General features: G+C 41.4%; 1 long non-coding RNA gene across 1 annotated transcript; it reads left to right on the forward strand.

Moving 5' to 3' along the window:
- Positions 1 to 7,825: 7,825 nt before the first annotated feature.
- LOC131402986 (uncharacterized) lies at positions 7,826 to 22,689 on the forward strand. The gene is made up of 4 exons (XR_009219117.1): positions 7,826 to 7,891; positions 10,766 to 10,880; positions 11,374 to 11,547; positions 22,259 to 22,689. It is a non-coding gene; the product is annotated as an uncharacterized LOC131402986 (long non-coding RNA).
- Positions 22,690 to 22,872: the final 183 nt, after the last annotated feature.

Here is a 22,872-nt window from a genome sequence, read left to right on the forward strand (position 1 = left end):
GTGGATGAGGGACAAGTACAGCAGCTGCAGCAGCACTGGTCTTTCCTTCTGTCCTGCTCCCTGCCCAGCTCCTGCCCCTCTGGTAACAGGACTAATGGGGACAGACTCTGTTCTTCTGCTCCCTGGTGTGGGCATCGGCCTGGAATCATGTTTTAAACCTGTTACTTTCCCAGTAAATGACCAGGTTAAGTATCTGAAGAGGTTGGAAGGGACTAACGGCCAGACATAGTTGGGTATGAGCTTGGACTTCTTCCTCTCTTCCTCCTGCAAAGCTCACAGTGGTGGTCCCCAGGCTCACTGGCAGAGCCCAAGCAGGAGTCTCTGCAGGCTGGGGTGGGTGTCCACTACTCGCTCAAGGAGAAGGGTGGAAACCAGGTTGGCATCCAGGCAGGGTGAGCCACCAGCCAGATAGCCACCATGGACAGGCTGCTTAGAGCTAATGCCCCAAAGTACGTGATCATAGAGCAGGGCGCCCTTGAAGACTCCAAGGAGGCAAGGCCAGTGTGCGCTTCTCGTTGAGCTTCAGGTGCTGAGAAAGACAGGTGGATGGCACCCACAGACGCAGATGTGGCAAGAAAAATGAAGAGTCGAGAGCCAGGCAGGGCAGGGCACACTCAGAACTGCAGGACAAATTCCCTTTGATGCTCCTACATGCAAAACAACATGTATCAGTTTCTCTGAGACTAAAACAAGCGAAATCAGATGTTCTGTGCTGCTGCGGTTCCAAAGACTCTCTGAGGCGCCACCTGTGAAATGTGGCTACAAAAGGCTGCTGCTGGCCTTTTGTAGGCCTCTCCAACCAAAAGTGAACTCGGGTCACCCATCACCATAGCTGCCATCCTGGGTGCTTGAGCCCACCTGGGGGACTGTGGGGGGAGGGAGTCACCCCAGAAGACAAGGAGGAAAGAAGGAAATAACTCCACCCTAAATCTTGCAGTTCTGCCCAGAAACCAGTGCTGAAGTGACATTTCCCATGACCGGCTTGCACGTGCAGCCTCCACCCTCATGCCACACACACTCTGGGAAAAGAGGGGGTGTGCGATAGGAAGAACCCTGCTACTTGTTCTAAAACTGATCAAATGTCGGAAAGCACTTCGTGAAGACTAACTGACTGCTCTAGGATTTCTGATGGATTTTTCTTTATAGTTTCAATCTCTTTTGTGAAAAAAATCCTGATTTCATTGAATTGTCTGTTTTCTTATATTTAATTGAGCTTTTTTGTGATAGCTATTTTGAATTCTCTGTCATTAAGGTTATACATTTCTGTGCTTTCAGGGTTGATTTCTGGGTGCTTGTCGTTTTCCTTTTGGTCTGGAGATTTAATATATTTCTTGGAAATCTTTTCTTGTCAGTACATGTGGATCTACCTTATTGTTTCTAATTGCTCTATAATATTCCACAGCATAGAATTACTATAATAGTTTTAGTGTAAAACTGCCATAGAAATAGTGATATTTTTGAAATTTAATTTTTTTATAATATTTTCTTTTTTTTTAATAACATTTGAGTGTGGGTTTTTTTGTTTGTTTCCTTGAAGTCGGAATTTTCTTTTTCTTTCTGTGTTGTGGTTGGTTTCAAGGAGGAACATGAACCTTCTTTGGTCATCTTCAGCCAGGTGTCTTCATTTATTTACTCGTATCTTTGCATAATCTAATTCCAAAGAAATTATGTTGTATTTGGCAGCATTTGGGAACTGTTTTATTGAAGAGATTATGAAATGTAGACTGATTTGTACTATTGTAAGCAGTCACTTGTATGACTGTTTTTGGATTTTTTTTGTTTTGTTTTGTTTTTTTGTGAGGATGATCAGCCGTGAGCTAACATTCATGCCAATCCTCCTCTTTTTGCTGAGGAAGACTGGCCCTGAGCTAACATCCATGCCCATCTTCCTCCACTTTATGTGGGACGCCGCCACAGCACGGCCTGAGAAGTGGTGCCTCAATGTGCACCCGGGATCCGAACCCAGGCCGCCAGCAGCAGAGCGCACGCACTTAAACACTATGCTGCGGTACCGGCCTTCGGATAGTCTTCACTGTACACATACTTGTGCATTGAGACTTTTGAACTTTAAAATCATACCACTTTTGATTGTTACAGTGTCTTTTCAAACAGAAACATCAATTTTAAGCAGTTTCTATGAGAAAGGAAGCAGATACCATCCCTACTGGGACTAAGCACTGGTATGATTTGATTTAAGTTGCATGAGAAGTTGATGATTGTATCTAAAGTACCATTGTTGCTACTAATGTTATTACTACTACACTTACAACTCTGATAATGATACTAGTAATATAGTAAAAATATTTATTAAGTATTTATGTGCCAAGCACTTAGCATAGTGGTATCTCATATATCTAAATAGGCATTTTTACAATATCATCATTTACTTTCTCATTATTGATATTACACAGTAATAGTCACGAATAGTCAAACCATGGTATAAGCAAAAGGTTAGAAACAAGCATTTGATTTACAAAAAGGAAGCTTTCCCATTCCTTTGGAGCTTCCTTAACACTTCTTGAAGGAAGACAATTGCATCCTCTTGTGGGTATCACCAGTACTGCTTCGACTGGCTGACATACTTAGCTGTGTGACTTTGGGATATTAATAAATGTCTTTCAGCCTGTTTCCGTACAGTAGAATGGAGACAATATTGCTTACCTTGTAGGAATGTTAGGGTGAAATGAGAAAATATAAAGTGCCTGAGAACTTTTAGGTATTTAAAGTGAGCAACTTGAATTTTACCCATGTATAGCAATGATTGTCAACTGGGTTGGAGGAGATGACATGTTCTCCTATAGAAGCCTATCAGAATTTCTTTTATTGTTTTGGTGAGGAAGACCGGCCATGAGCTAACATCCTTTGCCAACCTTCCTCTCTTTTTTTTGCTTGAGGAAAATTGGCCCTGAGCTAACTTCTGTGCCCATCTTCCTCTATTTTGTATGTGGAATGCTGCCACAGCATGGCTTGATGAGTGGTGTGTGCGTCTGTGCCCGGGATCCGAACCTGCAAACCTGGGGCCACTGCAGCAGAGCATGCAAATCACTATACCACTAGTCATCAGAATTTCTGAGTGAGGCCTTTTTAAAACCATATATGATCTCCCCCAAATGGACATTCTTTTCTCATCTTTTTCTTTCCTCCCCCTCTCAACTCTTGAACTATGGCTATGTCAAACAACTTTTCCTGATGAAAGACTTTTATGTTGGGATAGAGTGGAAGAAAGCTTGAGAACTTTTGATAAAAGTAGTAGTTTCCAACTTCCCTGTATCAGATCACTTGGGGATCTTTATCTAAGCAGATTCCCTGGCTGAACTACCTAACAGAAGTTCTCAAACTCTAGTATGCATGCACAAGAAGTGCAACTTCCTTTGGATTGCTGATAGTGAAAGGGAGAAGGGAGGGGGAGAGAGGAGAGAGATGAGTTTTGTGTTTAAGAATGAAGAATCCAGTTGACTTTCTGTAAATTTTTAAGGGTCGCATTCTGCTTTACTATGTCTCCTTGTAACTAACTACTCGCATTTATGCATTGTGAAAGATTGGATCTGTGAAGAAAACATCACAGGGACTCACGCCCTGTTAAGGGAAATGCTCCTGACTAATAATGCCAAAAACCACTCTCCTAAACAACTCCAAGAAGGTATAGTAGATTGGTACTCCTTTTACCCCTTTAGTAGTGCAAAGAGATGTTAGGCTCATTGAAATCTTAAAATCATGCAGAATTTCCCTGGGGATATACTAACGTTTTCGTGAATATAATTTTAATATTTCTCTTTGAGTTTAAGGAGTTTTAACCATTTATTTCTGATATGCTTGTATCTGTTACCTCATAGGTCCTACGTTATATCACTGAACAGGTTGTGTGAAAGGTCGATAGAAAGAAGTCAGCAATAAGTGCCACGGAATAGAGCAACGGACTTGCGGTTACTGGATAGTGTTCTAGATCACCACTGTCAAATAGAAATAAGACGCAAGACACACATATAATTTTAACATATAATTTGAAACTTTCTATAGCCACATTCAAGTAAAAAGAAAGGCAAAATTAATTTTAATAATTATTTTATTTAACCCAATATATCTAATATATTATTTCATCAGGTGCTCGATATAAACAACGATTAATGAGATATTTTACTGTTGTTCCATACTAACTCTTAGGAATCCAGTGTATATTTTATACTTACTGCACATCTCATTTTGGACTAGCTACATTTCAAGTGCTCAACAGCCAGATGTGGTTAGTGTCTGTTCTATTGAAGAGCACAGGATTGATATTATTGAATAACAGCGATCTGCTGAGTGCTTATAACCTATAAAGGGTCAACAAATTCCAATCTTTCAAATGAATGTGACTACCAAAGGCAATATTTGGGTATATTTTCATATTTCAATCCATTTTTAAAATCTTTCTGAATCACCAAGGAAATGAACCTTGTCTTTGGGTCACTAATGTGATTTCTTAAATGAGATAGGTTTTGTTCTTTGTGAAATAACTACACCTAAATGAATTTTTCTTAAAGTCCTTATTTTAAGTATGGCCAAAACTATGGCTAGGATTGAAAGTTTTACATTTAGAGCAACATTATTTTCTTGATTTGTTTGGCCTGTAGTCTGAGAGAGCAATGTTACTTCTTATTTGGTAAGCTGTATAGAATTTAGATTATGACTGCTAAGTTTCCCCTTTAGCATTTTCAGCTGTCCCAGTAAGACATATGGAAACGATACAGATTCTAGAACGCTTGACTCTACTCTCTGCCAGTGAACTTATACCATATGCAGAAGTATTAACATCCAATATGAACCAGCTATTGAATTCAGGGGTTCTGTGGAGAATGCTTCAAACAGTCAATAAACTATGCATGGTTCTTAATACCGTGATGCCTAGAAGGTAATTTCAGTGTATTGTTACACGTAATAGATAAGTGTATAGCAGTGATTATATACAATAACCTAAACTTAATGGTTGAAAAAAATTGTTGAGTGTTTAACAATATAAATCCCCTCTGAAGACTACTAATTAAAGAGTCATTATAACTTTCAGAAAAAGCATAAATTTGATCTTAAGAAACAGAGAGAAACTATAAAGTATTTCCTACTTGAGAAACTTTAAAAGTGAGTTCTCCTGTATAGGCATCTGTCATTTGTGGCTAATTGTGACTTAGATCACTGTTGTGTCTTGCATCATTGTGGTGGCTCCAAATTTTGCTGCACATTAAAATCACCTGGAGAGCTGTTAAAACTCTTGATCCCCAATTGTAACCCATGCCAATTAAATCAGAATGTCTGCGGTTGGGAGTCAGGCATTAGTATTTTTTTTTAAGATTCCCCAGTTGATTCCATTATGCAGCAATGTTTAGAGAACACTTGATTAATTATTTCTTCTTTAGTCAAATGGGTCTCTGCTGGTCCATAGATTGCATCAGAAACACCCGGTCAGCTCTGAAAAACAGGATACTGGGCTGGCCTTCCCTGAGATATCAGATGCTTAATGTTCAATCAAGTAATTTCGATGTGAAAAATAAAAGCATACACTTAAAAAATACTGTAAGAATTTTCATATTTTTAAAAAAGGCAGTTTTGTAGTCTTCTAAGAATAAATACAGCGGTCCTGTGTTCTTTTGTTTTATTTTAAACTGAGGCTTTGGAATATTTTATGTGAGTAGGAAACCTCTAGGAGTTCAGAAAAGGTTGAAATAAATGGTTTCTAACTCAATGCAGCACACATTCTTGGATCAGTTTTCAAAGGCTGGTCAAAACCTGCTGTGTTTAAATAACAACATGCTGGTTTTCATCACATTTGTTGATGATGTAAACAAAATGTGTAACTATATTAGTAAATGTTAATATTCATGTATTTTTTATTTTATTTTTAATTTTTTGTTTATTGCAGTAACATTGGTTTAGAACATTGTAAAAATTTCAGGTGTACATCATTGTACTTCTATTTCCGCATAGAATACATCATGTTCACCACCAAAATACTAATTACAACCCATCACCACACACATGTACCGAATTATCCCTTTCACCCTCCTCCCTCGCCCCTTCCCCCCTGGTAACGACCAATCCAATCTCTGTCTCTATGTGTTTGTTTATTGTTGTTATTATCTACTACTTAATGAAGGAAATCATGTATTTTAAGTTAAGGTTACAACATTTGTCATAATGTGATCTTTTTATTCAAGTGAAAACAGAAGTGTGCAGCTATTTTGAATATTGGTTTATAAACATTCATATTCTTTATCAAATGAACTTGTAGTTTTTTGTGTTTTCTTTCACTACTGTTCACCTGAAAGGAACAGTACAAGGGACTGGAATCCAGGACTGTCTGACTCCAGAGCCTACGTGTATCCACTTCTGTTAACGCCACACACGTCAAATGGCCATACAAGGCTAGAGTCGGTTGAGAGCCTTAGGAATTGAGCAGAGGAAAATCGTAGTAGTTTCCCTGGAGCAGTTACATAAACGATTTGATATTTAAAAAATTGTAAAAGCAGAATAAAAATTTGAAGATATTTTTAAGTATTGATAAATTATCCTTCATTCCACTGTTTTAACAGTAAGTTACACTTTTTATACTTTCCCTCCATCTTTGCTTATGCACATATATTTTCACATAGTGGAATTCATAATACCCAGTAGGGAGTCTGCTTTCTTTCATTTAACTTTATATGAAATTTTTTTTGCAAGTTGTTTACTTTTGATAATTATTTTATTGGCTTCATAATGATCAAACTGATATATCATAACCGTATAGGGTGCTATTACTAGACCGGGAGGTTGATGACTTTTTTCAGGATTACAATAGGCAATGTTCTCAATTTAGGTATTTTTACTTTTTCTTTCTTTTGGATTACTCTTTTAGGGTAAATTTTTGAGCCTGAGATTACTAAATTAAAAGGTAGAATTTATTTTTAGCACTGTACATTTTGCAATTGGGGAAGATGCAGTAAAACTGAAAGGGAAGCAAACAAATCCACTCTCCTCCCGCTGCTCCCCCTGCAGCAAACCTCTCCCCACACTAGTTGCTCCAACTTGAGAAAATGTCTCACGTTTTACTTTTTTGAGACACTAGTATCGGAGCCAAGCTTAGGCTATTCAGAAATTGACAAAATCACAATTTGGAGAGATCACGATTAACTCCCTACCTTCGAGGAAGCTGAAGTGCTCTTCGTGGCAAAGAAGAACAACCCGGTTTTAGGAGGGACAGAAGGCGGATGAGCCTTGATGGAGCAGAAGTGACCGGGGCGGGAGCGCTCTAGAGCGTTGCTCTGGTTGAACTCGGTACATGGGGAAGCCTGGAACATCCTGAGGTTCTGCGGCCAGTCGTCAACCAGCCTTGTCGCCTGGCCGGGCTCAGGCGTCTGGCAGTTCCCGCCTCCGTCTGTGCCACACCCAGGCCGCCGTGAAGGTCGGAAACGTGAGCTGAGCGGCGCTGACGGGCGCTCTGGGAAGAACCCGGCAAGGCTTCAAAGGGTTTGCTTTCGCTTGGTCTACAGACCTGAAGAATGAGACTGCGAGTTTCCAAGGGAACGGATGCACGGGTTAAGTCGCCGGTTTCAAAATCTCAAAACGGAGAAGACTTTTCCTTTAAACCCTGCGGTCTGCGAGCATCCTTCGCTCTTCCAGCTTTCGCCTCCGGGCCACGAAATACTTTGCGCGGGTTTTTATTGCGGAGGCTTCCCTCGGGGGCCAGGGTTCCCGCCCCCTAACCTCACGCCGGGATTGGTTGCTTGGTTTCTGCTCTGGCGGGTGATTGGGTGCTGGGAGTTGAGGGGGCGGGAGGCGGGAATTCGTCCGGGAGCGCACGGGCGCGCGGCCTGGAGAGAGCGGAGGAGGGAGCGGGTGAGGCGCCGGAGTCCGCGCTCGGCCCGGGAGTGGCAGCCCGGTGAGGAGGCGAGAGGTTTGGGGCCTCTCCTCTCTGCCAGGCTCCGCCGTGTGTGCTCGCGGATACCATTTCCTTTTCTCCCGGGACTCGGAGCCCAGGCAGCGCTGCCTCGGTTTTCCTCAGAACAGGCCAGCCTGTCTCTCGTGGGGCGGCGCGCAGCCTGCCCGAAGGGAGCCTTCTGCTCTCGCCTGGCCGCCGTGCGGGCCGTCGGGGTGACCGCGTCCCGGGCCTCGGGGGTCTGAGCACGCGGAGGCCGGAGGGAGCCTGTCCCGACCCCCGGTGAGAGGGCCCGGGCCCCCTCGGTCCCCGCTGACTCGTGGCGGCGGGGGCGACTGCGGGAGGCGGATCGAGGCTCGTCCTTTATCCCCTGGGGGATTGCGGCGACTGCGGGCAGGATGGATTTCTAGGCTGTATCTGAGGAGCTAGCCGGCGTTGCGTTATTGGCTGCGGTGAAGGGGTTAGAGGCCACCAAATCTCTTCTCGAGTTGCACAGAGAGAATCACAGAATATTAGAACTGGGAAATACCTCAGAATAGTGGTTCTTAGCTTGTTTTGGAACACACAGGCTAGGGGTCAGGGTATAATTGCCTTCATAAGCTGTTGAATTGCTCTTTTAACCATCCCTCCATCCCCAGGTCGAATTTGCCGGTTTTTTTTCACTATTGCAAGGAAGTCCTCAGTTAATAACGGTGCATATCAGTCTCCCCTCTGTTTTCAGTTATTTTATTAGGATATAGTTCTGGGAATGAGAAATCCATGGACTTTCTCTTCAGAGAAACGCAGTCATGTACCAAGACTTCTGCACGCAATGGCAAGAGATCACAGTCTCAGACTTGCGTCTCTGGATCCTAGTTTAAGCATAGGTGGTTTAGAAGAGGTGGGGATTAAAGTAGATCACCTCCTCTGTGTCAAGTACTGGAGTTTAGGCACGTTCTATCCATTACCTTACTTAATTCTTAACTCAATGCCTGGCTAATTTTCGTCAAAACTCTATCAGGTGGATAATCTCATCTCCATTGCACAGATGAAGAAACAGACTGAGGTTCAGTGATTCACACAGTGGGACTCACACTTAGGCTTGCTTTACTCCAAAGCCCATCTTCTTTTCATTATACCCTTCTGACCTTTAAATCAGAATTATCAAGCACCTACTGTGTGCCAAGGCATTTTCTCCCTTACAACAGTTTTTCAATTAGGGATTATTACAGATAAGGATCTTAGTCTAGAGAAGTGAAGACATGATCAAGGAAACACATCTGAGTTGTGGGAACCTGATCTAGAACTCGTACTTCTACCTCCTGGTCCACAGCTTTGGCAGAGTAGGGATACAGATCCGGATTTGTCAGATTCCGAGACATGTTCTCAACCAGTGTGATGGTTAAGACTAGGAAATTCTTTTACTTGCATTTGTTTTGTTGATACATTTAGGAATCCCCTTTTTATTTCTAGACTTCTGTCCTAGTCTAGTTGGGTATCTGGTTTTCTTTGAATGGCATTGTTTCAGCCTTGATTTTCGTTTCTGCTGCAGTTAGGAATCTAAGTAAACAAGAAAGCGTGACTCTTCAATATGGTCTGAATGTACAGTTGGTGGGGTGAAGATGAACTTTCCTTGTAAAGCTTGTCCATCATAGCTTGCTATAATGAATTCTGCAAGTATCTTTCAGCAGTTAAGTCTTCATTAAGATAAAGATGCTGATAATTAATAACGTATACTGAATCTGTGACTACATTCATTTTCTCAGATAGTAAATGGATTGAAAATATTTGCTGGGTTCATGGAAGAACATGTCACCTTTCGAAAAATAATCCTGATCACTATAAACTGTATATGGTTAGGAGGCAAAGGAGAATATTCTGAAAACTATTCTCAGCTCATTTGGCACTTCTATTTACTTTACGGAATTACTACCTTCTACAAAGTATTTACTGTCTTTTACACAGAATACTATATTTCTCACCATATCTTTTGAGATGTTTCAATCATATAGAAAATTAATAGACAAATGAGTAAGCAAACTTTCCAGAGTTGTTCAATCTTAATATTTTGCCATATTTACTTTATACCTTGTTTGCAAGTAACATTGCTATTATGCTGAATTTATTCTTTTTCTTTCCTAGACGTGTTGTTATACTTTTGTTACATATGTATGTATCCGTAAACAATATAGAGCATTACTTTACCTGTTTTTAAACTTTGTGCAATGATATGATACTGTACCTATATTTGTTCAGAAGTGTTTTTAGTTGCTTAACATTATTTTTAAGAAGTAGCCTTATTGATTGTTAATCTATTTTAATTGCTGTGTAGTATTCCATTGTATGAATATACCAGAATTTTTTATCCATTTTCCTTTCGACAGACATTTAAGTTGTTTACATTCTTTTGCAATTCTAAACAATGTTGCTCTGAACTTTCTTATGCATGTTTCCTTATGTTCCTGTGGGAAAGGTTTTGGATATATACATAGGACTGGACTTCCTAGTGTTGGATATCTTCAACTTTGCTAGAAATTGTTAATTTCTGTCCAAAGTGGTTGTAGTGATTTACACTCCCCCTAACAGAATCCTCCATTAAATTTTCATCCAAGATATTAGTGTACTCTAGTTTTACAGAAATGACGGTGCTTGCATCATTAAGGCACAAATAGCTTTGTTCATTTCTTTTATGCCCATATGTTTTTAAGTCCAACATAATTTTAGGGAGAAAGATAAAGGAATAAGGTCTAGATTGAACTAAATACTAATTCTCCCTTCTGCTATTGCTATGTTCCCTCAAGTACAACCTTACTTGTTGTGTTTGTACTTGTGATGGAGACAGACCTTAATGAAGTAAATTGTTTACTGATTTTTTTTTTATTGTTTTTGTGTCAATAGATTGTCCGAGGATTAAAAAGTAAGCAGCATTGTTTGTTGGAGAGCCCTACAGAAAGTGGGAACAGCTTAGTCTTACTTTGTGCTGCTTTAGCGTGGCAACAGTCTCTTCTTCGTGGTGAGTATTTGGTTGATATATTCAGCTTGATTATTGGGACTTGAAAAAAATATAATAAAGTACTTTTCATCCAGAATGATTCATTTAAAGAAATAGCAGTAACTAAGAATATACTTTTGGTCTTTCTTTTAATCCTCCCTGCTTGATATTTTAATGTCTCAATATAAACGAATACTCAAGTGGTTGTGCCTTTATTACATTATTAATCTTTGACTATTATCTTTTTGTAAATTATGCAAATTGATGATAATTTCTCTGTAAATGTCTCTGACATCATAAGTGTTTCTCTCCTGTCCTAATTTCATGCTACAGATAGGGTGACCAACTTGTCCAGATTTGCCAGGTACTTTCCCAGGTTTAGCACTGAAAATCTTACAGCCTGGGAAACCTCCCAATCCAGGGCAAATTCGAGTGGTTGCTCACTGTAGCTGCAGAGGATGATTAATGTTTTTTGAATTAGAAATATTATAAATAGAGGTTCTTTCACTTTTAGGGAAGCCAGCGGATGAAAGCTTAAGCAAAAAAGCTGAAGTACCATTGTCACGTCGTTGTACGTGCCATTCAAAGAATTTTACAAACGATGGCGAGGACCGAGGAACTTCACGTCATTTCAACAGTCCAAGTATACCACCTTCTGAAAGAAATGGCACTTCATCAACTTGTCAAGGTAGGTTATATTTTTGCCTGGGTCTGTTGTATCTGTAATAGGAACCTTCATTACTGTTGTTATGAGACCTAATTTGATAAATTGGATGAGCATAATTAATTAGATACCTCCGTCTAATTTCTCTAGAATTATTTTTAGATAACACAAGAGTGGTCAGAAATCCTTGGACTACTTTATTCTTGGCTTGGCTTTTAATTGATTTGGACATTTTGCTAGCTTAAATCATTTTTTGAAGCAGGCAAGGCAAAATAAATGATATTCAGAAATTGCTGTTATTTGTAGGCAGGATTGTTAATTATAGGTTAGAATTTTAGAAAACATTGATTTGTATTGTAAGACAAAATCTAGTTAGCCTCATTCATTCTTGATAAGTTTGCATGAACTTCTGAAGCCAGTATCCTGCATGAGGATGAGATATGTTTTAGGTATGATCCTTGAGTAGTTCTAATTAGGTTTATTTAAGAGAAATATATTAAGAATAACATAAGACTATTCATTTTTAAAAAATATTTCTCTGGCTTTGACTATATGGAAAAGATTGATCGTTATTTGCCTAAGCCAGAAACCTAGGAGACATCCTGTACACGTTGCTCTACCTTATCTCTCCGTGCAAATCTCTATCTCCATTGACAACTCCCTGGTCCAAACTACCATCTCTTGTTTAGAGCATGCAATAACTTCTTTTCCTGCTTTCACTCATGCCATTCTTTAACTAATCACTGACAGGGAGAAAAGAGGTGGCCATGACTGACTTAAGTCTCAACATTATCTACTTCCTAAAATCAAGAATGGAGTCATCTTCCTCTAAAGCACATGACTATGTGTGGAGGAGGGTGGTTGCTGGAACCCAAGTGTGATTCTGTTAGGAGTGAGGAAGAGGAGATGGAATAGTTACTGGAGAGGTGACCAATAGTGTTGTCTACACTGTTTTGACCCTTAGCCCTTTTGACTTTCTTTCCATTCCTTCAAAGGGTCATGCTTTCTTCTTCCTCAGAGCCTTTGCTTGTGTTAGTGTCTCTTCTGAGGAAAGTTACATCTTCAACTTGTTATCCTCCTCTTCCATTAGGTGTCGCTTAAATGTCGCTTCCTTGAGGGAGCCATACTCACCTTTCCGTTAGATCAGATTTGGTTTCCCTGTTATTTTGTGTCATCTCACTGTGTTTGTCTCCTTCACAGCAATTGTCTGTGAAGTTTTTATTATCCATGTGTCTGTGTGCATCTTTTAATAATCTCTGCTTCCCCTAGCAGACTGTGTTCTCCATGAGGTCAGGAACCATGTCAGTTTGCTTACCATTGTAACCCTGGAACCTAGCAGAGTGCTTGGCATATAGTAGGTGCTAGGTAAATATTTGTTGTGTGAATGAATGGAGTTGATTTTGAGCTAATTATAAGAACTCTGGTTTACAATATTTATATACAACCTGTATTATTTTTAGAAAAGATTTATTGAAATATACTTCAGAAAACAAACTGCATTTATTTAAATGGTATGCTTTGATAAGTTATGACCTCCACCATAAGGTGTACCTCCATGAAACTTTAAGTCAGTGTCAAGATAGTGAACATATCCATTACCTTCAAAAGTTTTCTCATGCACCTTTGTTATCCCTCCTTCCCACCCCTCTGTGACTTACTCTCCCCAAACAACCACTGATTTGCTTTCTATCACTATAGATTAGTTTGCATTTTCGAGAGTTTATATAAATGGAATCAGACATTTGTACACTGATTTTGTCTAGCTTCTGTCACTTAACATAATTCTTTTGAAATTCACCCATGTTGTGTGTATCAACAGTTTGTTCCTGTTGCGGAGTAATGTTCTGTTCTGTGGATATACTACAAATTGTTTATCCAGTCACGTGTTGATGTATATGTGAGTTGTTTCTAGTTTTGGGCTATTATGAATAAAGCTGCTATGAACATTTGTATGTAAGTCTTTGTTATGGACATGTGCTTTCCTTTTTATGGGCAAATACCTAAGAGTGGAGTGAGTGGATCACTTATGTTTAACTCTTTAAGAAACTTCCAAACTGTTTCCCAAAGTGTTTATACATTATACCATTTTACATTCCCACCAGCAGTGTCCAAGAGTTCCCATTTCTGTACACCTTTGTTTACACTTGGTATGGTCAGTCTTGTCAGCCATTCTAATAGGCATGTAGTGTGGTATCTCATTGTGGTTTTAATCAGCATTCCCTGATAACTTATGATGTTGAGCATCTTTTCGTGTGCTTATTAGCCATCTGTATATCTTCTCTGATAAAATGTCTGTTCGAATCTTTTGCCTGTTTTTTTTTCTTATTGTTAAGTTTTGAGAGTTCTTTGTATATTTTGAATACAAGTGTTTTTCTATCAAATATAGTTTTAGGTTTTACCGTTAGGTCTAAAATCCATTTCGAGTTATTTTTGGTATATTGTGTGAGGTATGGATCCAAGTTCATTTATTTTGCCTATGGATATCTCATTGTTCAGCACCATTTATTGAAACGGCTATCCTTTATCCACTGCATTGCCTTTGTGCCTTGGTAAAAAATCAGTTGTCAATATATACACAACTTGCATTTTAACATCATCTTGGGTTAGGGCTGTTTAGAATAGTCTCTTGAAGCATCAGATGCGGTAAATCAGGGTTGTATTCTTTATATTTTTAAGCGAATTCTTTAATAAGATATAAGCTAAATACAGAAAAGCATACAAATCCTAAGTGTATAGCTTGATGAATTTTCAAAAAGTAAACACACTCGTGTATCTACCACCTAGATAAAAATAGGACATTCCCAACACCCTACAGCCCCTTCTCATGCTCTTTTCTAGTCACTGTCCTTTCTCTGCACAGGTATTTGCTCTCCTCCTTTCTGTCATCATTGATGAGTTTTGCCTCTTTATAGAAATGGAGTGATATCTGTACTCTTGAGTCTGCGTACTTTTGCTTAACATTGTATTTTGGGGATTCATTTGTGTTGTTGCATATAGTAGTAGTTCTTGTTGTGGTATATTATTTCCTTCTATGAACATATCACAGTTTATTAATCCGTTCTGCAGTTATTAGACATTTGGATGGTTTCTCCTTTAGGCTTTTAATGCTTTTATGAACATTCTTGTTCATTCTTTTGCAAATAGGTAAGTATTTTCTGTTGGCTATATCCCTAGGAATGGCATTGCTGGGCATAGTGTATGGATATGTTCAGCTATAGTAGAGACTGCCAACATTTTCCAAAGTGGTTGAACCAGTTTATGCAACCCCTTCACTACATCCAGTAGTATATGGGAATTACGTTGTTCAGCATTCTTGTTAACACTTGATATGTCCAGTCTTCTACAATTTTAGCCATTCTGGTGCATGGATGGTGTACTCATGAGTTTGAATTGGTATTTCTCCGGTGACTAATGAGGTTGAGAATCTTTATATATGTTTATTGGTCATTTGAATATTCCTTTTAGTGAATTGTCTATTCAGATTGCCCATATTTCTATTGGGTTGTTTCTTACTGATTTCTATGAGTTTTTTTTTTAATACCTTCTGGCTATGTCTTGTTTTTTTATAACTTTGTATTTTAAAGACTTAACCCCTCCAATAAGCTTCCTGCAAATGTCCCTGCTATAGAGAACAGGAAGATAAGCCTTTTGGTATATGCAAATAATGTGATTTTTTTTTTAATGAATTGGGGTAAATCTCATTTGGCACAGGGCAGTTTGGTTTTTCTAAAACTAAATTATTGTTTTTGGTAGACGTTCCCTGGCCTTTAATGGGCCCATGCAAATTTGCCCCTTGATTTATTTGGGTCAGGGTTTCTCAAAAGTGGCACTATTAAAATTTGAATGGGATAATTCTTTGTTGTGGCAGCTGTCTTGTGCACTGTGGGATGCTTAGCAGCATCTCCCAGGCCTCAACCCACTAGAGGCCAGTAGTACCTACCCCCCTCTTTGTGACAACCAAAAATGTTTCCAGACGTTGCTGAATGTCCCTGCGGTGGGAGGTGGGGGTGTTAAAATTGCCCCGGTCGAGAACCACTGATCTAGATTTGTTTTGTGGGTATTTTACCAGTTTGCCAGGAAATTACAGAGCTCAAAATTACGTGTGTTTTCTAAAATACATATGGAAATACAAAGGACTAAGAATAGCCAAGATATTTTTTAAGCAGCAGGTCAAGGTGAGAAGACTTGATCTATGAGATATCCTGATGTATTATATATAAAGCTATAGTAACTAAAGCACTTTGGTATTAGCACAGTGTTAGACCAGTGGAAAACAGTAGAGAACCCAAATCCAATTCCACGTGTATCCAGAAACTTGATTTCTTTTAATAGAAGTGCTCTTACAGAGCAGAGGGCAAAGGAGGGGCGTTTCTTCAAGTGGTCCTGGGACTATTAGATATCAGTATGGAAAAAATTCAAATTGGAACCCTACTTTACTCCGTACACAAAAATCCATTCCAAGTAGCTTAAAGACCTAGGCATGAAAGGCAAAACTATTAAGATGTTAGAATATAGTGGTTTTCAAACGATGTTCTTAAGAGTCTTAGAAAAAACATGGCTTGTAGTGGGAATGGGACAGTGGATCAGGGAAGTTCTAGGTCTTGCGTGCTCTTTTGGAAATGTTAAACGCTATTTCTTAAAAAACTTTAGTCCTCCTCAGAAAAGGCTTGAAAACCCGTGCTGTGTGGCATAGATAGCCTTCTGTGTTTGTGCAGATTCAAACTTGTTTTTTTTTTTTTGGAAAATAGTATTGGACTTGCTTATAGGGCTTTCTCCCCTAGTAGTCTGTAAATCCTTCAAGGCCAGGGACTGGGTTTTTTTCATTGTTTTTCCATGGGGTCTGGAATTGTATGGACTCAATAAAATAAATGCTTGTTAAATGAATTCAAGCACTGGGAGTGGAGGGAATGTATAGAGAAGAGCAGAGAGGAAGGAAGGTACTTTGAAGAACACTCTCATTTACAGAAAGGGAGAAACCAATGTATTGGAATAGTTAAGAACCGTGTTACAGACATTAAGGAAAAAGCAAATGCATTTATTCTGTTGCAAGAATACAGAGTGTTATGTTTGGCTGTATATCTAGAGGTTATGCTTATGTATTTTAGAATCAGACAGCAGGAGTCAGTCATATCTAGGCTCTGCCTCTTACTAGCTAAACAATATTGGGCATGAACTTGACTTCTTTAAAACCTAGTATTCACACTTATGAAATGGGAATAATATTATTCGGTGACTTAAGAGGTCATTGATGACCTTGAGATAGAGCTTTCCGGATTGTGGAATTAAAAGCTAGATTATAGGAGCTTGATTCTACTATATTGTTAAGCCTAAAGAACATTGAGAAGCTCACTACGAAACAAACATTGAGACACTGTAAAGAACGATTTTTATAGAAATGAAATACATTTTCTTGAGAGAATCTTACAGTTATATTTTTTAAGCCACGTTATTGGGAGTGGTCTACAAAAGCACAAAGCTACAATTGGACTTTCCTGTTGAAAGTACATTTCTCAAAATGTTTGCTATATCTTTGTTAAGGTAAACTGAGTGGTAAAGTGCTTTTAAACATGTTGAGCATTTCATGTTTTAAAGTATGTTATGAAATTTTTAGAAATAAAGCATACATCTTGATTCCAATTTTTTTCTGGAAAAATTTCCTGGAGCAACCCCTGATGGCCCAGCGGTTAAAGATTGGCACCCTCCGCTTCGGCATCCCAGGTTCAGTTCCCAGGCATGAACCACACCACTCGTCTCTCATTGACTATGCTGTGGCGGTGGCTCATGTAGAAGAACTAGAAGGATTTACACGTAGAATATAGAACTATGTACTGGGGCTTTGGGAAGGGAGAAAGAAGAGAGGCAGATTGGCAACAGATGTTAGCTCAGGGCAAATCTTTCCAAGCAGGGAAAAAAAAAGAAAAATAAAAATTGCCTAAGTGTAAGTTATTTATACTCATTTTTTATGACTTCTTATATAAGACTCTCCTGAAAAAAACTATACTGGCTGCAAAGCTATCTGCCGATAAACAGGTATCCATATGGAGATATGAAAATGGTGATTTTCAAGTAGAGAAGAATTCAACCCTTATAAACTACACAGCAGGTAAACAGAATTTGTTGGCAGTGAAATATTCCCGTTAGTTCTAGTAGAACAAGGTAGCCAAGCATCAATCAAGATTTCAGTGGTGCTTGTAGAGAGTAGTTGGGTCATGTCACAGACGTAAATTGTAAATTATTGTAACTTCATTGTATATAGTTACTCATTACAAAGGAGTTTATTATTATACTAGATTATTGAGGCTAACATCATTAAAATGAAACTGCATGGTGCTTTCTTATATAAGAGGAATTTGACAGTAAACTATTTACTTAAGGCATATACTGATAGTATAGCTACTTTGTACTTTTAATTCTTGTGTTGTTTTGATCTAATAATGGCATTTTGGGGGGTCAAAATACCTTTTTTTAGAAACCTTGATACAACCATATGCTGTCTTCAAAATCTTACTTCAAATAAAGCAATAGAGGCAAGTTGGAAGTAAAAGCATGGAATAGATAAACAAAATAATAAGGGAATTATGGTGCCAGTTATCAATGGATTGCCCCTGTGTAACAACATCAGAGTATTTGCCTCTATTGTCTGTTCTGCAATAATGGAGCTGCACACAGTAGACATTTCTCTTTTGCACCTGGCAGGGGTTAAGCTTTGTCAGAGAAGGTTTAGGACAAAGGGCCTTCCTTCCTAATTCCAGGGTGCTTCCATTCTTTTCTTTTTCTTTCTCCTGCAGTACAACCAGCAGTGTCACAATTCAGGGGTGTCTACAGGGACTCAACCACATTGGGTGATCCACAGTGGATTCAGTGGATCCCCTTGGATGGCTTAATAAGGAGAATGAGTGGCACCCCTGCAAGTGGAATCCCAGTGAATCCAGTTGGCATCCCAGCCTCAGCCTACCTGCCCCTGGGAGGAGACAGGGCTTTCCTGTTTGCCAGTCTCAGCCTGCTGTTCCCTACCTGCTGAGCTCTGCCCTGACCAGGGACCGGTACTGGCCTTGGGAAACATGACAATCTTCTCCACCATCCCTGTGCTGCAATCATTCCTTCTCCATCAAGGCCTGAAGGCAGCCTTGGCGAGGGGGTCCTCTCCCAAATTTGTTTCTTTCTTAACTACTCTGCTGTAATTCTGGGCTATTCTCTATAGTTCCCTTTAAAGGTTTATGGTTAATTGTTCATTATATAAACTGTCCCTGCTCAATCTATTGGTTGGTTTCCGTGTCCTGATTGAACACTGATTCTTATCGTTATATATTATTTTATAGGGTATTAGTGCTAAGGGGAAAAATGAAAGGGGAACAAGTTGGATAGGGAGTGTCAGGACAAGAGGATAGTTTATATTTTAAATGACATGGTCAATACAGCCTCACCAAGATGACATTTGAACACAGAATTAAAGATAGTGAAGAAGATGAGGCATGAAGTCATCATGTGGAAGAGGATTCCAAGTGGAAGGAACATAGAGTGCAAATCTACAGGTGGGAGAGTGCCTGGTATGTACCAGGAGCATAATGGAGGGCAGAGGTACAGGGGATTACTGGCCAAAGATGATGTCAGAGAGAGTGAGGGACCAACTGTATGGGGCTTGAGGTCCATCATAAGGACTTGAACTTTCCCCCTGAGAGAAATGGAGAGCCCTTTGAGAGATTTCACAATGTCAGGGTGTGACATCTGGTTTTAAAGGGTCACTCCAATTGGTGCATTGGGGATAGATTGTGGGTCAAATATAGAGACAGAGAAACCAGTTAGAAGGATACAGCGATTATCCAGGCCAGAACAATGGTGCAATGTGGTGTACCAGCCATCAGGGAGTAACAGGAAGTGGACTTACATACCCACCACAAACAAAGTAAGACTAGTCAAAATACGTGATATGAGTATTTCGCTAATGATCAGTCTACATATGCAGTGGGTGAAAGTCCACAAGGCCAGAGAAAAGCAACCTTCGTGTAAAGAACAAATTCTAAGGCACTGTAAGTCACACCACCTGCAACAACCACAGATTCTAGAATTATTTGAGATGCCAAGACAATGAGGAAGGAATAATCTTTCAACAAGTAGTGCTGGGACAACTGGAGATCCACATGTGAAATAATAAAGGTGAACCCCTACCTAACACCATATACAAAAATGTTACATCTTCTTACCATCAAAGATGTAAATGTAAGACCTAAAACTATAAAACTCTTGGAAGAAAACATGGCCCTGGATTAGGCAATGTTTTTGTAATTATGGCACCCAACACATAAGCAACCAAAGGGAAAACAGATCAATTCAACTTCATCAAAAGTAAAACTTGAGTGCGTTGAAAGATACGATCAAGAAAGTGAAAAGACGACTCACAAAAGGGGAGAATATGCTTACAGATCTTTACATATCTGATAAGGGTCTACTATTGAGAACATATAATACATTCTCCCCTCTCAACAATAAAATACAAATAGCACAATGAAAAATGGGCAATGCATGTGGATAGGCATTTCTCCACAAGAAATATATGGTGCCTGGTGCTGTGCTGTCCCTGCCTGAGGCTGCAGTTCCTGTGACGGCCATCAGGTGGCAGCCTCCTGTGTCAGTGGTGCCCACTGAGCTTTGCTGGAGCAATTGGAGAAAGGAGGAGTCATGCAGAAGTCATGCTGACCCTCCGCCTGCCTCAGGACCCACTTGCACTTCCTATTACTAGTGTTCCTCTTCACCATCTGAGTGGAGCAAAAGCAGGAAGGAGGGATCCAAGATGCCCCATTTTGTTCATTCAGCAGCTACGTGCCAAGCCCTCACCCTGGGCCAGGAGCCCTGGTGGGCCCAAGGGTGGTGCTGAAATCTACCCAGTGGTCCCTGCCCACCAGGAGCTCAGTCTGGAGGCAGATGGACAAAAGCACAAAGTCAGAGACACGTGAAAGAGAAGAGCATGAACTGGAATGAAAATAAAGAGTGTCCTGCAGGGAGGGCTGGGGTCTCACTGGGTAGGAGGGTCTGAAAGGCCTGACAGAGGTGACATTTGCTGTGACCGGAATGACATGAGGACCCAGCGCTTCACTCACCTGTGATCAGCGTGCCAGGGAGAAGGCACTGCTGGTGTGGAGACACCCAGGCAGAAGTGAGTTTGGCCAGAGGAGGTTAGAGAGGTGGGCACTGTGGCTGCAGAGAGCGTGGAGGGGAGAGAAGGGAGGGGGCAGGCCAGACCCGGGAACTGGGAGATGGTGTGAGGTGTCTCCTCCTCTCTGACAACACTGCTCCCCACCCTGCATCATGAAACCACAAATATTCGCTCTCTCTCCATCTCTGTGGACCAGGAATCCTGCACAACTGAGCTGCAGCCTCTGCTCATCGCTTCTTCCAGGTTGGGGCTGTGGCCTCCACTGAGTCTGAACCAGGATGAGATGTGCTGTCAAGCTAACGCCTGTGGGCTCGGTCAGGATCAGCTTCACTGAGAGCCCGGCTCCTTTCTGTCTGTTGGCCAGGGGACTCCCTTGGTTTCTTCTGTGTGGGCATCTGCATAGGGGAGCTCAGGACATCCATGTATGTCCCAAGGTCCAGGGGTCAGACAGACTGAGAGAGGGGAGCAATGGGAGAGGGTAGAGGGAACACAAGAGAGTGAGTGAGAATGATAGCCTCGGAGGTAGAATCTGGGAAGTGTCGTCCTGTCACTTGTGCTTCGTCTGCTGGTCAGAGCCAATCCTTAAGCTGTCATTGGTCCACAGGGACATATAGAACAGGCAGGGAGATCATCCCTGCAGGAGCACGCTGACCTTGACTCGATTGTCCTGGTGGCGAAAGGCTCCCTTCCTACCTGGGCTCATCCTATGTTGAGCTCAGATCCTCCTCCTTGGGAGTGTTGCTCTTCGGGGACCAGGGGTGCTCTCCTGGGTTCCCTGGGCTCCTGTCCCCTCCAGGAGGGAGATGTACACTGAGGGGGCTGAGGCCAGAGCAAGCAGGGACCACTCCACCCTCCCAGCTCATTTGCTTCCTTCCCCAGGAGGGCCGACTCCTCAGGAGCCTCTCCTCACTGCTCACCATCTTCTCTGCTCTGAGAGCACCTCGTTTCAGCGTCTGAAGAGGACCTAGGGAGAAGTTTGCAGGTGGAAAGGCCTCTCTCCATGGGAGCCCCAGAGTGGACGGGGACGATCGACAGGGCTGGGCATTGTCCCCTCAGTCAACTTGGACTTCCTGGGAGGCAGCAACCCCTGGGGGCAGGGCCTAGGCTGGTGGCAGGTCTCTAAGCATCCCCACAATGCCCATCTTCCTGGTCTCTCCTGATTGGGAACAGGCCTGCACAAGTACACAACCTTTCAGACCCCCTGGGGTTATGTGCAGCCCATCAAGGCCGCTGTGTCTGTCTCATTGTGTGGTTGTCCGTCTTACCTTCCTGGCTGATTCGCTGCTCTGTTCTAGATCCAACCTCAGGCGGCTGCAAAGTTGACCTTTCACGTCAGCTTGCCACTGAGATGGCTACTGTTTCCAGAAATGCTTAGGGGCTGGGCTTTGCCCACCCATGGAGACATCAAGTGGGCAACTTCTGACAGTGAAGCCACCCCCCTTCAGGCTTGTGCCGCTCACAGGGCTGTCACACTGAGGGGGTGGGGATGGGAGCTGCCCTGGGGAAAAACACCACAACTCTTACTGTTCTTCCCTCAGCTTCAAATGCTCCTCAGTTGGTTGTATGTCTCTGGTCTCTTCCCAGAGGTTGTTTTCTGACAGCGCGTCCGGTGTGATCGTGGCTTCCGGGAAGAGGATTGGCTGAATGCCTCACTCCACCATTCGGTGTGTCCTGCCGCCCCACGCCAATCACTTTCTGAAGGCGCATCCTTTCAGCAATCTGAGGACCCAAGATTGTGAGTCTGTGTCCTGGAGTGATTTTGAGAAGAGCTCGTGGGATGGCAGTATTGCAAAGCATAAAGTCTTGCTTCCAGAAAGCTCTCTGGGATCCTCAGCATCTTGCTGTTTTGGAGTCAAAGCCCTGAGATCTTTAAAAAGCCAGCAATGTTAGAACATGGGCAGGACAAACAAAAGTCTCTGGGCTCCAACACCAAATAAAATATTCTGAATTTCTAGTAACCTGAGACGAGTGGAAAGGAATTGGGCGTGTGGAGTGGAGGTGCGGTTTGGGCCAACTACGCATCTGGGAGGAGAAATGCCATGCAGAGCAGCCTTTCTGGGGGCATAAGTGTGGGACATGTGTGCAGACCCCCGCTGCAGACATTGCTGCTGCTGCCCTTCAGTTCCCTCAGCCCACTTGAGTCCCCGCAGTCCCTGGGAGCCAGTCCCCAGCAGGCCCACAGTGTCCCCCTGGAGCAC

This window comes from Diceros bicornis, unplaced genomic scaffold (assembly GCF_020826845.1).
Source record: "Diceros bicornis minor isolate mBicDic1 unplaced genomic scaffold, mDicBic1.mat.cur scaffold_437_ctg1, whole genome shotgun sequence".
Classification (NCBI taxonomy): Eukaryota; Metazoa; Chordata; class Mammalia; order Perissodactyla; family Rhinocerotidae; genus Diceros; species Diceros bicornis.